The sequence below is a fragment of the Scylla paramamosain genome, unplaced genomic scaffold (genome assembly GCF_035594125.1).
Source record: "Scylla paramamosain isolate STU-SP2022 unplaced genomic scaffold, ASM3559412v1 Contig17, whole genome shotgun sequence".
NCBI classification, from domain to species: Eukaryota; Metazoa; Arthropoda; class Malacostraca; order Decapoda; family Portunidae; genus Scylla; species Scylla paramamosain.
The window spans coordinates 820001-832211 of NW_026973682.1; the positions used below are offsets into that span (position 1 = coordinate 820001).

Sequence of the window (12211 nt, forward strand, 5' to 3'; positions counted from 1 at the left end):
CTATGTAGTGGTGTTTCCCTCTTGATATTTTCCTTTTGTACACATTTTCCCCTCTATTCATTTTTCCCTCTAATAATTTTCCCCTTTAAACATTCTCCCCTCTGGACACATTCCCCTCAAGGCATTTTTTCAACATTTTTCCCTCTGAAGTTCACAGTACGAAGAAAAACTGATATAATCAACACTTTCCATCCTGACCATCCACTGTGAACCATCCAAGTCCTTCCATCCTTCCATCAGTCATCCTAGTCCATCCCAGTCTTCTATCCTTCCATCCTTCCACCAACCATCCAAGCCAGCCACTATCAACCATCCCATCCACCATTCTAGTCCATCCATCATTCCACCTATCCACTCCCTCCTTCCCACCGCCAGCCAGCCTCCCTCTCCGTCCCTCGCCGTCCGCTAATCACTAATTTCAGGACATTCACGTTCCCTCAAGCAGGCAATCAGGCAAGCAGAGGCTGAGGTGAGCACTGGTCAGCGAAAAGCAAAGATGTGCACGAATTTCATGGAGTCAGTCAGGTGAACACCGTGTGAAGGTAATGAGCTTGTGATACTGTTGATGTTATCCTTTTTTTTCTTTTTTCTTTTCTTTTTTCGTCTTTTCTCTATTCTCGTGTTCCTCTGTTTTTCATGTTCCCTTACTCCGTCTTACTTATTTTTTCTCTCTCTTTTCTTCTCTTTCTGTTTCTTGTCCTCCTACGACGTCCCCCTCCTCCTCTTCCTTCATTGTCAATTTCCCCTTCCTCTTCTTCTTCCTTCTCTTCGACCTTCTATTTTTAATTCTTCTCCTGTTTCTCCTTTTCCTTCTCCTCTTCATCTGATCCTTTCTCTTCATTTTCATGTTCTCTTATTCATCCCTCTGGTTCACTTCTTCATTTTCTTTCTTTTTTCCAGTCTCGTAACCTTCATACTTATCACTAAACTTTCTCTTCATTTCCCTATTTTCCTCTTCAGATTTTCACTCCCACTTGTCTCCGCTGTACTTATATTTCTTTTATTCCGCTAAGTACTCCTCCTCCTCCTCCTCCTCAAGGCTCTGTATTAGGACCAGTACTCTTCATAATGTACATAAATGATATTGATGAAGGGATAAATTTGCAGACGACACCAAAATAACAAGTAGAGTTACGTCTGTGTCACAATGGCAGGAACTGCAGTGTGACCTCAATAAACTAACAAGCTGGGCAGAAAAATGGCAGATGAAATTCAATATAGAAAAGTGCAAAATTCTACATATCGGAAGCAACAATGTTCAGGCGAGATATGTAATGAATAACATGCCACTGTCAAGTGCTGATAAAGAAAAAGATCTTGGTGTCGTTGTGTCAAACGACCTAAAGCCGGGTCAACACAGCACAGAAACAGTAAAGACGGCAAATAAATTAGTAGGGTTCATTGGAAGAACCTTTGAATTTAAATCAGAAAAGGTTATACATGCCTTATATAACTCACTGGTGCGCTCTCATCTAGAATACTGTGTACAGTTCTGGTCACCATACTACAAAAAAGACATTGAAAAACTAGAAAAGATACAGCGCAGAGTCACAAAGATGATTCCAAGATTGCGCAATAAGCCGTATGAGGAATGACTGGAAGAACTAAACCTATTTAGTTTAACAAAGCGCAGGATAAGAGGAGACCTAATTGAAATGTTCAAAATTTTCAAAGGATATAGTAACATTGATGCATATAAATATTTTACCATTGATCATTCTAACCTAACAAGAAATAATGGATTCAAGATTATACCCAAACGTTTTAAATCCCACGAGGCCAAACATTTCTTCTTTAATCGTATAGTAAATATATGGAATAAACTTCCTGCCGAAATTGTGAACAGCAATACTATTGAATCATTCAAAAATAAAATAGACAAATATTTAAAAGCAAATCCCCAACAAGCTCTCTTCTTGTCCGAATAATTACTAAATTCACTATTAAACTCTTATTCAACAGACACCAATTTTAATATAACTTGTATTAACTTTCAGATAGGCGTATAGAGTTCACCGTAGGGTGAATAGTAGAACTTCCTTTCATCCTTTCCTATGAAAATTTCCATGTCAGTTTTTCCATACTGCATGGTACTTTTCCCAACTATTTCCATGCCAGCGCAAGCTGGAGGGAGTGGTGGGTGGGGAGGAGCCTTCTGAAATGCTGTCCTGTCTCTCTTCACTGTAGCTAGTTAGAAGTAGTTACCAAACAGCCTTGCAAGGACCAAAAGGTCTGTTGCTGTTTGGCTTTCCTTTGTATTCCTTTGTATTCCTTTGTATTCCTCCTCCTCCTCCTCCTCCTCCTCCTCCTCCTCCTCCTCCTCCTTTATCAGTTTATGTCTTCCCAGGTCGTGTTCACCCCACGTAAGGCAGCGAAGCGTGAGAGAGGAAGGTCGAGGGGAGAGGCGCCCCCCCACCCTCAGTAAACCAGCTAGCCCCTCCCTACACAATGATCATTATTGTAGCAGCAGGTGATCAAGGATTCAACCTAACCAGCGGGAGAAACACGCATGACAACTTCAATAAGCATCTCTGTAGCCTTTGAAAAATAGCCCTGGTGAGACAAAAAAAAGCTTAAGAACACGAGGCTATAAGAACATTACAAAGGAAACAAGGGAAGCTGCAAGAAGCCATCAGGCCTACACGTGGCAGTCTTTACAAAACACATCAATTTCCACTAATCATTCATAAATTTGTCCAATCTTTTAAAACTCCCAAATAACTCTGCACTAATGACCTGATTCCTTACTCTGTTCCATTCATCTACCACTCTGTTTATGAACCAGTCTCTTCTTGTCGCTTTAAATCAATCTTGAACCTGTCAGGAAAAAAAAAAAAAAACACGGAGGACCCGAGTGGAGAATAATGAAGGTGTTTATATCCAGGTGAATATTGACGACACCTGAGCCTCTGCAACGTGTTCATTGTCCTCTAATGAGTCTCCTGTAACACCCTGGAGTGACGTGCACCTAACTGCCGCCACTAGGTGAGGAATGAGTGCCGCTGTATACTAGGGACCGAGTGAGGAGAGACTGACTATGTGATAAATGTGGAGGGAACTGGTGGTGGTGGTGGTGGTGGTGGTGAAGAAGAGAAAGAAGAAAAAAAGTAGTTGTGGTGGTGGTGGTGGTGGTGGTGGAAGAAGAAAGTGAAAAGAAAGAGAAGAAAAAAGAAAAGGAAAAGGGCGGGGAGAGGAGGTGAAGGAGAAAAGAACACAAAAAAGGAGTAACAGGAAGACAAGAACAACACCAGTAAATACAAACAATATAAAACAAAGAAACGAGGAACGAAAGGCAGGTCAAACAAGAAGGAACAAACAAACAAACAAACAAACAAAAAATTCTCCTCCACAATCCCAACTCTCACCTATAACAATAAATAAATAAATAAACAGACAACATGAAAACACAACACTCATCTCTTCCTTAAACTTTCTTTTCTTCAACCCTTTCCATCCTCCCTTCCCTCCCTCTCTCCCCTCTTTCCTCTTTCCCCTTTCCCATCCTCCCTCTCCCCTCTCCCTTCTCTACCTTCTCCCCCTTCCTCCCCTCTCCATTCTTCCATATCCCCTCAGGCAAGCTTTAATAATGACTTCTAAAAACTCCTTCAAAAAATTTTAATTAATCCAGACACGCAAAACTCTCTCTCTCTCTCTCTCTCTCTCTCTCTCTCTCTCTCTCTCTCTCTCTCTCTCTCTCTCTCTCTCTCTCTCTCTCTCTCTCTCTCTCTCTCTCTCTCTCTCTCTCTCTCTCTCTCTCTCTCTCTCTCTATATATATATATATATATATATATATATATATATATATATATATATATATATATATATATATATATATATATATATATATATATATATATATATAATTGAATTTGGATGAGCGGTGAAAGAATGAGGGCAAGATAATGGTTCATAAAGTCAAAAAAAAAAGAAAAAAAAAAGGCAGATCCGAAAGCAAGGCAATGTAGTTTTTATTGAGGACACTTGTGTGTGGAGGCAGCTCCAGTCACAGGCAGCAGGAAATAAAGGCTATGTCGGAGAAAGAAGCAGCAAGTTATTAACTACGTAACTGTGGTGACACCAAGCAAATGTAATAAAATTGCATACACCAAGGAGCACCGCAGCTGTTTATGTGACACACCCATTATATCAAACTGCCTCGTTCCCCGCCAATGTAATCCTGAGTTAATGGATTAACAGCAACTCTACCAACGTGTGATGTCCTTAAGTGTGTGTGTGTGTGTGTGTGTGTGTGTGTGTGTGTGTGTGTGTGTGTGTGTGTGTGTGTGTGTGTTTTCTATCTCTTATCACTGGTAAATAGAAAAACTGTTTTAATACTTGTCTGCTTCCTAGTGCTGAATGAATAAAACACACACACACACACACACACACACTTCTCTCTCTCTCTCTCTCTCTCTCTCTCTCTCTCTCTCTCTCTCTCTCTCTCTCTCTCTCTCTCTCTCTCTCTCTCTCTATTTTTTGTTTAGTGACCAATAATGAAACAAGCACAAAAGGTGTGAAGTGTCCTGTCATCCTTTATGGTGCCAGTAGTGTCTTTGACAGCCACACTTTATACCATTCTACAAAGGCTGATGAAAAGCCACGTAAGTCAAGGGGTTCGAACAGTACCAGCTGTCTTTCACCCCATTCTTTCACCTCGTATTCACCCATATTTCCTTCTCTATATATATTGTTCTTCTTTACTTCCCCCACTCTTTTCTTTCCGTTCTGTTCCGAACAGTACTGAATTTCACCGACCATCGATAAAATAAACAGTAAAAAAGGCTGAAGCACTCGGGCCACACTGTTCTTCGTGGCCTGCCAGTGGTGCCTCTCAAACCCACACTTCACACCAACACGTTTCACAAAGACTCAGAAGCCGCGTCACTCAAAAGGCTCGGGCAGTACCTGAATTGCACGACAGGGGAGGGACACACACCGCTGCCAATACAATACACCTGCCAGTACTCAAAACTGCACCACCTCCCAGCCCGGCAGCTCGAAGAGACCTTACACGCAGGATTACATACACCAGGACTTCGCGAGGGGGTGCCAATGTCTGCCTGCTGCTCTCCTCACTCGTTCCAAGATATAATTCCCTTTCGGCCGCAGATTTCCATGCAGGCTTTCAGTACACGAGTTCCAGGCGACGCGTGGACAGATAGACAAACATGAGCAGCTTGTAGACTCAGTGTTGTTCTACCTAAAATTACTGTCATGTTATTGGCCGAGTTTACCTTGAATGGGATCACGTTTTCTTAGTGTCCCCAGTGTTCCGGTTACCTGCCATTCGGGCATTATCCTTATTATTGGTTAGAAGTAGTGTAAGACTTATTTACTCTTTTTATATCATGTAGTACTATTCTCTTCATAATTTTTATATCATGTAGTAATATTCTCTTCATAATTTAAGTTCTCTATATCTTTGTATCTATAAGGGAGGAAGTATAATTGAGGTGGAAATATGTTGAAACAAGGGGAGCTTGAGTGGGCAACAACACATTCCAAGGAGGGGAAGGCAGAGCGCCTTCGGTCGTGATGTATATCGAGGCGAAGGCGTCTCTCAGGGAAGGATCTTGGTGTGGATTGGTGATGGAGTGAGTGTGTGGAGATATTAGTGGTGTAGCGGTATAACCTTGATATCCAGGATCAGGTTAGTGAGTCTTTTGTGATACCAAGAGCTCTTGTCCACTGAAAATCGGTTGTTGAGTTGTGCCGGTGACGCTGTTCGGAGGGGTCATAGGTCAAACTGGCAGCCATTTTGTGAGTGGAGGTTGTGGTGTTGACCTTGGAAGCTGGTGTTGTGGTGTATTGGTGATTTTGGCGATGATGATATGGTGTTATGGGTAATCTTTGGTGATGATGGTGATCTCCTGTGAGGCTTGAGGAGGTGAAATACGGGAATTATTGTCTGGGGACGCGGTAGTGGCGTCTGAGTAAATTCCTGCGGTTGAGGGGAAATATTTCAGTGACTGGTGGAGGTGTAAACGGGTTGTGGTGTTGTGTGAAGTGACGAGAACGTCATGTAGTAACGTGTACTACCTCATGTTGTTTGTGAATTATTATTAGTATTAATATATGTGCTTGTAACATAGAATAATTGTGTTTTCTGCTATGACAACATTAATCTGGTATTAGAGGTGATTCCAGGTGTGCTGAGTCAAGGTAAAGGTGGAGTGAGAGATAATTCTGGCGATTTCGGATAGGTCGGGTAGGCACTCGAAGCCTTTAAAAATCCAGACCTTTAAAACTTTCCGGGATCAGTGTAACGTCCACTTTCTTGGAAAGATAACCGGGATCGCACGATCGTAAGTAAGTAAACGATCGTGACACTACACACCACAAGAAATCGCTGGGATGGAATTGATGCTGCAGATGAGGAACTTAATTACAGTGCCTTGTGGAAGGAAATGTTATTCTTTAAGGCTTACATGTGGAGTTTATTGTTACGACCATCTAACCTAAAATGTAATGCTGGAAGTGACAAACACGACTCTAATAAATCTGTTGGAAGGAAAGGAGCCTCTTTTTGCTATAGTTGAAAAATTTCCGTCGTGGTACATGTATAAAACAAAATATGTACTTAAGAGTAGCTTGCTTACACGCACAAAACAAGTGCCTTGTGGTTCAGTCAGTTAACGCTAGTCTTTTCAATCTGCTCAGTTCAAACTCTGGTCACGTCCACCTCCCTCATCAAAAAAGTAATAAATAAAAATAAAATATATACTTACGTGCCAAAAATGAGCCTTGGAAATAAAACTAACGCTGTAAACAAAGAAAACACAAACCTCTTCTCACTTTGCCAGGAATGTGGCTCAAGATTTCTATCCAGAGGAACTGAAGTAGAAAAGACACGCTCTGGAATGAATCTGCCGATACACATTAACAAAACACATCCCTTTCTATTCCATGAAACGAAGCCTTCACCTTGAACGTGGCTCAGATTATTGTCCTCAGAAGTTTGGCGAGAGAAAAATTCAATATTTCCTTAAAGACTGAAAAAACTTTTCATAATGAACATGGTTTAAAATCTGCCCAGAACAATTCTGAAAACCAAATAAAAAATAAATAAAATAAAATCTACATCAGAGAAGGATTTGCACTGCCACATTACAAGGCAGAGATAAGGAATTCTAATCCTTTCGTAGTTTTCTGGAACGTGGTTTGAAAGAGTCAAGAAGAATTAAGAAAAGGAGAATACATCACTTAAACTCAGTAACTTACATTACAAAAGGAATCACATTAGTATAACAAAACCCACAAATAAGTCATGTATATACTCGTTGGTCGTCACTTTTCAGGGAAGTGGTTGAGATTCTGTCGTGATGAAATAAAAAGACCAAAAGGCCAACGATAAAGAACTGACTCTTCCCGCCTCACACTCCAGGCACGTGGTGAAATTCTGTCTTCAATACCTTACAAAAACAATACTTAAGTTATATACTACAAGGAATCGTATTACAAACACAAAAGCTTCAAGTGAAGAGTACTCCTCTCCTCACTTTTATGGACCATGCTTCAAATGCCATAAAAAAATAAATAAATAAATAGATAAAAAAAAAAATATATATATATATATATATATATATATATATATATATATATATATATATATATATATATATATATATATATATATATATATATATATATATATATATATATATATATATATATATATATATATATATATATATATATATATATATATAAACGAGAAAATTGAACTTAAGACCTACTAGCGGACGTAAGAGAAGGAATCACATTGGTAGAAAAAGGCTAAAGATTATGAAGGCTCCTTTCCTCACTTTTGTGAACGTAATTAAAACCTCTCCTAAAAACTCAGAACACAAGAAAATATCAGCTTAAGACACACATACCAGATGGAATCGTATTACTAAACCAAGGTAGAAAATATGTACTGAAGACTATTAAAGTTACGTCGTAGAAGAAATCATATCACCAGAACAAATCATATCACCAGAACAAAGTTTAAAGGTAAAGAAGACACAGGCCTCCCCACTCTGAAGAAGGTGTTTGAAATTTCTCCCTTGAAGAATTACAAAAACGAGAAAATGTCAGTTTGAGATTATCGAACCTAGGAAACAGGAGGAATCGTAGGAGTAGAGAAAAATAATCCTGACAGAGAAAAATAATCCTGTTTTCTCACTTTCCAAGAACATGTTTGAGATTTATGTCGTAAAGAACTTTCAAAGTGAGAAAAAATATTTCGTGGAAAGCACTAAAGTTACGGCAGAAGGAATGGTATCAGTACAACAAAGGTTAGGGATACACACTATGCATCCCTCCTCACTGTTAAGGAACGTGGCTAAGATTATGTGCTGAACAATATAAAAAGTGAAAATAAATATCTATTATACATTACTATATTTACATAGCACAGGGATTCGTATTAATGGAACAAAAACTGAAGGTAAAGAATTGACTCGTATTTTCTCACTTTCCAGAAAGAAATGTTTTATAATTGTGTAGAATTAAGACACAAGAAAATATCAACTTAACACTTCCCAACCCACGAAGCAGAATGAATGTTAACAGTAGAACAAAGGCTATACAAAAAGAAGACTCTGCCCTCAGTTTCCTGCGACCTGCGTGAAGTCCTGCCGTGGAGAGCTTAGAAAACGACGACTGTAAGTGGGAGGGAAATCTTTACTGGATTATATATATATATATATATATATATATATATATATATATATATATATATATATATATATATATATATATATATATATATATATATATATATATATATATATATTTTTTTTTTATTAGTATTATCATTTAAGAGCTCGTGCCAAGCACAACAAAATCTACAATGTTCCTTGAAGACTGTGAGTGAGAGGGAAGAGGTTCACTTTATTTTTGTATTCATGCAATATATAAAAAAAAAAAAAACTCACTCAAGACGCCAGAGTGTGGGAGTCCATAGGCAAGTCCAACAATTTAAACCGAATGTGAAGCAAAAGGTTTTATTTTCATTAGGTTCTCTGGTGTATTCCAGTTCGTTTCGTCTCCTCATGAAGGGCGTTGGCAAACATTTCTTCCTCTCACTTTCTTAACACTAGGTGGACACTTTATTGGAAGTTACTAATTTTCCCGCACGATAGTATTCATCATCGAAGCGCCCCCGCGGTGCAGTGACCAGCGCCTCACTGCATCAATGATTCTGAGTCATGACGCCGCAACATCCAGGTGAAGGTGACGAAAAAGGAGGTTTCCACGATCGAACGTGAACCTTCAGACTGCCACACAAACCACATACCACAGAGCCTACCAGAGAGAGAGAGAGAGAGAGAGAGAGAGAGAGAGAGAAATGAGAAGTTACATAGGTAGATAAGACAGATATATAAATAGATGGATGAAATTAGACAAACAGATGCAGATAGATAGGTAGATAGAATGATAGATAGATAGATAGATAGATAGACTGATGCAGAGAAAGAAAGACACATAGATAGATAGAAAGACAGAACAAAACTGAGGTAAATAGAAAAAAAAAATGACATAGATGTATCGGCACAAAGACTAATCAACAGATAGACAGACAGGCAGACAAACAACCAGCTAACATCCGCTAACCTAATCCCACCCCTAGTATAACTGAGATGCCTGATATTCACTTTAAAATAAGTCAATGTAAATACCTAAAGGCCAATACTAATGCTGCTTCCTGGCCTCCTCGTGGACGGAATCCGGACAATTTGGCCACGGACGATTTGGCCACGGACGATTTGGCCACGGGATGTCACCCTAGGACGTTTTGGCCACGGTGGGTAGGACATTTTGGCCACGGGAGAAAATACTAGGAATCTATTGCACTTAGTAGCTTGCTTATTAAGTAAAGGAAAAAATCTTTAGTCTGTTTTATTATCCAAAAAAGTTCTCTAATCTGTTCTGTTATTAAAAATGTACTAAAATTATTTAAAATTAAAAATAAGAACAAAATATTCATGAATGTATTTAAAAGGGCTACACATTTGGCTGACCACCTCTAAGGTTATGACTTATGCCACGAAGGAATTCTCCAATGGTCTTCTTGCCTTCGTTCAGGTCGAGTACAAGATTGTGGAGTCGTGTCTGCAATTCTTGATAATTTTTTAGGTTAGGTTAGGTTAGGTTAGGTTAGGTTAGGTTAGGTAAACTGAAGCTTCACTCTTTTAATCTCAATCCCATAACACATTATGAACGCCTGTAAATTGAAGCTTCACTTCTGTCTCACTTAGAAAATATAATAAATACGAATATTAATAATAATTGTGAAAATATAATAAATACGAATATTAATAATAATTGTGAAAATATGTAAATAATACAAAATATAATATATATTACAGTAAATATGTTTCATGGCCAAAACGTCCACCTTGGGAAGTTCCCGTGGCCAAAACGTCCTACGGTGACATCCCGCGGCCAAATTGTCCGTGGGAAAATCATCCGTGGCCAAACCGTCCTACACCCCTCGTGGACACACACACACACACGGTAATGACTTGTGCAATTACGGGGCGTGCGGGGGTCGTTACTGCTAAAGTTGGGGAGTAGAGAAGCTGAGGGGTGGGTGGTATGGCAAGCAGGAGAGAGGAGGCGGGGCTAGAAAGACAGGGTTGTGGAGGTTAGACTGAGGTGGTGAGGCTAGGGAAGTCTGGGGAGGCTGGGGAGGCGAAGCTAGGAACAGGAAGCTGGAAAGATGGCGCTGGGGAGGTGAGACTAGGGGAGGTAAGGCTGGGGAGGCTGGGTTGGGGTGGGGCTGGTGGGGGTAAAGATAAACCCATGGCAACAAGGTAAGTCACTCAATTTAATGAGATGAACAGTGATTCTAGTAACGAGTGTTGATTCACCTCAGCTCTCTCACTCTTGACTCCCCACATGATTCCTAGTATGGATGAGTTGATGATGAAGCGGAGTGAGTTGATGTGGTGGAGGTGAAGGATGAGGTGATGAGGGAAAGGCAGTTGATCATGGTTATGAAAGTGATGGAGGAACAAACAGCGATAAGGAAGTGGAAGATAATATTGGAGTGGTAGAAGGTGGAACGGCAGAGGATGTGGTGGTGGTCAGAAAGACAACAATGGTTAATGTTTGCGATGATTCCTGATTGCAGACTTTACGGTAAACATTCAAGAAATAAGTGTAATATACCGGGGAATGTTGAGACAGCGGCGAGGTGCGTGGTGAGGGAGCAGAGACGCCTAGACAGTAGGCGCACCGCCCACTCCCGCCAACACTCAAGCCTATTTTCGTGTCCCTCAGCCTTACAACCTCCCATTTCAAGCACCATTCCTTTAGATTCATGGCACTAGAAACACTTACGTCCTAGATAGTCATGTGAAATACAAAAACTGATAAATATGAAAAATTAAGAAAATGTTAGTTATTAATGGTCTGGCAACTGTGATTCCTCAACCGCTTGCTTCCTACTAGCCTAGCGAGGAACGACACACCAGTTTCACTAACAGTATATGTCCAAATACACTCATTACCAAGTTAACATACCTGCTGACCACTGTGGACAAGCTTTGAGAGAGTTTTGGTTCACCTGAAGCCCAAATAAGCGTTCAAGAAAACACAAGACCCACGCGTACACCACAACAAAGCTGACGCTACTGACCACTGACTGGCTGAAGTGAACCGCGTAGCTTCTCTTCCTTGTCTCGAAGCCGCTCGGGACTTCGGCGGCACTGTCAAATATAAAACAACACGGTAAGATGTACAGAATGCTTTAAAAGTTTCAAAATTTATATGAATAATGCATTTCGGTACAATATTAGTAACATTCTATACTACATCTGCATTTTTTCATAATCTGGCACCTTTTTTATATCCTTTTCATATTGCAATGAACTCACTTTCTGCTTGTAAGAAGGAAGAGCGAGAGTACAGAGCAAGGTTAGGGAACTGAGCCTGGAGGACCCGAAGACCCTTTGCAACATCATATAACTGAACACTGGCCAGTAACACGAAATTCCGAGGCCACAGTTCGGATTTGGTGTTCTATAAGTACTTTCTAGACGCATTTCACACAGAGAGGACAATAATGGGGGTCCTGAAGAGTGTGTGCATAATGGTGATGCTGCAGCTCACGTCATGCATTAACATTAAAAAAAAAAGAAAGAAAGAAAAAATAAAGAAAAAAAATAAAGAAAGAGACCAAATTAATCATCATTGCGCCCTTATGAGAGAACCATTTTA

General features: G+C 39.9%; 1 long non-coding RNA gene across 3 annotated transcripts in view; it reads right to left on the minus strand.

Annotated features, from left to right (window-relative positions):
- Positions 1-11617, minus strand: part of LOC135097300 (uncharacterized) — a 30847-nt gene extending 19230 nt beyond the window's left edge. For all 3 annotated transcript variants that reach the window (XR_010265580.1, XR_010265579.1, XR_010265581.1), the window contains exon 1: positions 11516-11617. This is a non-coding gene — a long non-coding RNA (uncharacterized LOC135097300). The remainder of the gene's footprint in view (positions 1-11515) is intronic.
- Between the last annotated feature and the right edge of the window lie 594 nt (positions 11618-12211).